Below are 5,302 nucleotides of genomic sequence, written 5' to 3'. Positions count from 1 at the left end.
TTGCTAAAATCTGTAGTTTTCATATGCTTCACCTCTTTCCATGTTTAACAACATTTAATATTGTTGGGTACACAACAGAGAGAGAACTAAATAATTGATGTGGTGTTTCGTCAACATGCATCTTGTTACATGTTGAGCTCCACTTAACTTGTAGTTTTGCTTGTGCACTTTGCCATGCCATGCCTCATTAAACCGGACATGCATCATACTTAGTTGTGCATCATGCCATGTTTATGTGATGGTTGTTTAATATGTTGCTTGCTTCTTTCCGGGTTGCTTCTCTCGTTAGCTTCGGTTTCGTTCTAGAGTTGTGAGGATCCGTCCGGCTACGTCTGTTTATATCCTTCATGGACTCGTTCTTCTTCCTTGCGGGATCTCAGGCAAGATGACCATACCCTCGAAATCACTTCTATCTTTGCTTGCTAGTTGTTCGTTCTATCGCTATGTCGTGCTACCTACCACTTGCTATATCATGCCTTCCATATTGCCATGTCAAGCCTCTAACCCACCTTTCCTAGCAAACCGTTGTTTGGCTATGTTACTGCTTTTGCTCAGCCCCTCTTATAGCATTGCTAGTTGCAGGTGAAGTTGAAGTTTGTTCCATGTTGGAACATGGTTATGTTGGGTATCACAATATATCTTAATTTAATTAATACATCTATATACTTGGTAAAGGGTGGAAGGCTCGGCCTTATGCCTGGTGTTTTGTTCCACTCTTGCCGCCCTAGTTTCCATCATACCGGTGTTATGTTCCTTGATGTTGCGTTCCTTACGCGGTTGGGTGTTATGGGAACCCCTTGACAGTTCGCTTTGAATAAAACTCCTCCAGCAAGGCCCAACCTTGGTTTTACATTTTCCTAACAACCTATTACCCTTCCCTTGGGTCGGCCAACCCAAGGGTCATCTTTATTTAACCCCCCCCCCCCGGGGGGGGGGGGCAGTGCTTCTTTAAGTGTTGGTCCGAACTGAGCTGCCTGCGGGGGCCACCTCGGGGAAACTTGAGGGTTGGTTTTACTTGTAGCTAGTCTCATCCAGTGTTGCCCTAAGAACGAGATACATGCGACTCCTATCGGGATTGTCGGCACATTGGGCGGCTTTGCTGGTCTTGCTTTACCATTGTTGAAATGTCTTGTACCCGGGATTCCAAGATTGGTCGGGTCTTCCCGGGAGAAGGAATATCCTTCGTTGACCGTGAGAGCTCGTGATGGGATAAGTTGGGACACCCCTGCAGGGTTTAAACTTTCGAAAGCCGTGCCCGTGATTATGTGGCAGATGGGAATTTCTTAATGTCCGGTTGTAGAGAACTTGACACTTGACTTGATTAAAAATTCATCAACCGCGTGTGTAGCCATGATGGTCTCTTTCCGGCGGAGTCCGGGAAGTGAACATGGTTCTTGTGTTATGCTTAAACGTAAGTATATTCATGATCACTTCTTGATCACTTCTAGTTCACGCCCGTTGCGTTGCTTCTCTTCTCGCTCTTATTTGTGTATGTTAGCCACCATATATGCTTAGTGCTTGCTACAGCTCAACCTCCTTACCTTACCCTACCCATAAGCTTAAATAATCTTGATCTTGCCGGTATGAGATTGTTGAGTCCTCGTGGCTCACAAATACTTCCGAACAGTTGCAGGTGCGATGATGCCAGTGCAGGTGACGCAACCGAGCCCAAGTGGGAGCTCGATGAAGATCGTGTTCAATGTTTTATGTCTTTTCCGGTTGATCAGTAGTGGAGCCCAGCTGGGACGATCAGGGATCTAGCATTTGGGGTTGTCTTCTTTTACTTTGGTTCTGTAGTCGGACCTTGATTATATTCTAGATGATGTATGTTTAACTTGTTTTTTGTGTGAAGTGGCGATTGTAAGCCAACTCTTTATCCCTTTCTTATTTAGTACATGGGTTTGTGTGAAGATTACCCCTCTTGCGACAAACCTACCATGCGGCTTGTGACGCCCTCGATTCAATCGTACACTAATCATACATGCAAATGTGTACGATCAAGATCAAGGACTCACGGGAAGATATCACAACACAACTCTAGACATAAATTAAAATAATACAAGCTTTATATTACAAGCCAGGGGCCTCGAGGGCTCGAATACACAAGAGTCAGCGGAAGCAACAATATCTGAGTACAGACATGAGTTAAAACAAGTTTGCCTTAAGAAGGCTAGCACAAAAGCAACATTGATCGAAAAGGCAAGGCCTCCTGCTTGGGAGCCGCCTAACTACTCCTGGTCGTCGACGGTCTTCACGTAGTAGTAGGCACCCTCGGGGTAGTAGTAGTCATCAGTGGCGTCGTCTGGCTCCTGGGATCCGTCATCTGGTCACAACAATCGGGTATGGGGAAAAAGAGGTAGCAAAGCAACCGTGAGTACTCATCCAAAGTACTCGCAAGACTTACATCAGGTCTAAACTAAGTATTCATTTGTATCAAACGAATGGGTTGTATCTATGGACTAAACTTTAGAATGCCAGAAGAGAAGGGGAAATCCTAGCCTATCAAAGACTAGCATCTTCAAGCATCTTCAAGCATCTTGCAGCATATAGAAGAGTACAGATCAACATAATGTAAAGTAGTAGTAGTGTTATCAACATCGGCCAGAGATCCTTTCTCGACTCCCTGCGAGAAAGCAATCCCAGAACCATACTATCCATTTCTCATAACCATAGCATCTCAAGTATCCAATTCTAGTTGTATCGATTGGGATACAACTCCAAGTGTCCATTACCGTAGGACAGGCTATCGATAGATGTTTCTTCCCTGCAGGGGTGCACCAACTTTCCCACCACGCTCGATTAAATCCGGCCAGACACACTTTCCTGGGTCATGCCCGGCCTCGACCAAACAATACGCCGCAACCCGACCTAGGCTTAATAGAGAGGTCAGCATGCCAGACTAAACCTATGCCCCCAGGGGTCATGGGACATCACCCCGAGAACTCCTGCACATTCCGTGGGCGGGCGGTGAGCAGACCTAGCTACCTCCTTAAAAAGGCAGGAGCTTACTAGTCTAACCCGGCGCCTCCGCTCAGTCGCTGACGTCTAATAAGCTTTGGCTGATGCATGCAACACAGAACGCCCATACAATGCCCATGTGATGGTGAGTGCTATCAGGCCAGAGGCCCCTCGGATCAAATATCCAAATCGTAGTGGATTAGGAACACGCAGTAACAAGCAGAGACTCACGAAAGATGTGACCCCGTCGCCCCGTCTCGAGTACTTGTGGCTAGGGCTAAGAATGCTCGGCCACACCTCGTAAGTGTCTTGCGGGCACCTTCTGGGTCAACCCGACTCCACATCACTCGCTATTAAGCTCGCGCGGGTACCCCTCAGGACCGACCCGTCTTTAGTAACATGGTTCAGTGTAAAGTCATAGTAACCATCGTAACTGTGTGTCTAACGCCAAGGGGGAAAACCCGAGGAATCACCCCCCGGTGAATTCCACTCGATGTTGTCATCAAGGTGAACGTAAGAGGATCCACCCTTGAGGTTCACACTTGAGGGGTTGCACGACGGAGCCGTAACAGAAGTGGTTAAGGAGGAAATCACCCTCAATGACCTCGACCATATACCTACACTGCAGATATCTCATCAAGAGTGATGTAAGAGGTTCAACCCTCGGCACTCGATGGTAACTCTGCAGAGCCGTACAACTAGGGGGTGATGTGCGGTGTCGGGGCTGGGACGTCGATCACGTTGGTCGAGTCATCAAACATAAAGCGAGGCAACTGGGACAAGGTGGGTTCATTGATGGATCTCCAACCAACCTATACTAAGTAGTTTAGGATAAGCAAGTAAGGTATGAAAGCAGGTAACAAAAACAGGCTATGCATCAGAGTAGGATCATACATAAAGCAGTAGCAGTTCTAATGCAAGCATGAGAGGGAAAGAAATGGGCGATATCGGAATGCTCAAGGGGGTATGCTTGCCTGGAAGCTCTGCTGAAAAAGAAGAAGTGTTGTCGACGTAGCCGATCACAGGGGCGGCATCGGTCTTGGGGTCTACCGGAGAGAAGAGGGGGAAGAAACGGTAAATACAGAGCAAAAAGATGCATCACTAAGCATTACATGACGATAGGTAGATCTAGGGTTGTCCTAACATAGTACTACACGTTGCAGACAAAGGAGATAAACATCCAAGGATGAATTCCCGGTGTTAGACGAATTCCGGATAGGTGGAAGAGGGGGAACGGTTCCCTGTTCATCATGCTAGGGGCATGTGACAGATGAAAGTACTGTGTATTTGGATTCGTTGGATTTTTCTGAGCAACTTTCATGTAGAAAACATTTTCATCCGAGTTACGGTTTATTTTCTATGATTTTCTGAAGATTAAAACAATTTCTTGATTTATTATTATTTCTAAATTAAAGACTAAAATGCTAGGTGCACCCAGCTCTGCGTACAAAGAAGTGTACCAGAGGCTGATAGGTGGGCCAGGGGGTCCCAGTTGACCAGTCAACGTTTGACTGGTCAACACAGGGTGGGGTCCCCCTATCATAGACTCATCTAACTAATTACAAATTAGGTAGTTTAATTAGCAGGTTAAGTTAATTAAGCAAGTTTTAATTAAGTTTAACTAATAGGATAATTAATTATATATATATATATATTTAAAGTCCTTATTTAACCTTTTTTAGGGGCGTGGGCCCCAATAGGCCAGTGGCCCAGGTGAGTTTAGCGGGTGCGGCTAAACGCGTGCGGGCGCCCGTGTGTGGCGAGTGCCCGAGGCCACCACGGGCGCTGCTGGGCTCGCACGGCCGCTCAAGGCGCCAGTGGCCATAGCTAGAGGCGCGCCCGGGCGACCTAGGAAGGGAGCAGGCAGGACGAGGGGGTGGCCGGCCAGCCGGCGGCGCGGGCGTGGAAGGTGAGCAGGGGAAACGCGGCGCGGGCGACGGCAGCAATGGCGCAGCAGCAGCAGGCGTGGGGGGTGATTAGACTACTTGACCAAATAAAAACTTTTCCTCTTCCAGATTTTAGTTCTTGGCAGATTTTAGCAACTTTGGACAAGTTAAGCAATCTTAACACAATTCAAGCAAGCATGCAAAGAGTATATGAGCAGCAAAAAGAAAAGCATGCAACTTGCAAGAATGTAAAGGGAAGGGTTTGGAGGATTCAAACGCAATAGGAGACACGGATGTTTTTTTCGTGGTTCCGATAGGTGGTGCTATCGTACATCCACGTTGATGGAGAATTCAACCCACGAAGGGTATCAGTTGCGCGAGTCCATGGAGGGCTCCACCCACGAAGGGTCCACGAAGAAGCAACCTTGTCTATCCCACCATGGCCGTCGCCCATGAAG

This window comes from Triticum aestivum, chromosome 3A (genome assembly GCF_018294505.1).
Source record: "Triticum aestivum cultivar Chinese Spring chromosome 3A, IWGSC CS RefSeq v2.1, whole genome shotgun sequence".
In the NCBI taxonomy this organism is placed as follows: Eukaryota; Viridiplantae; Streptophyta; class Magnoliopsida; order Poales; family Poaceae; genus Triticum; species Triticum aestivum.
The sequence above is the reverse complement of the archived record's forward strand: the minus strand, read 5'-3'. Positions refer to the sequence as shown.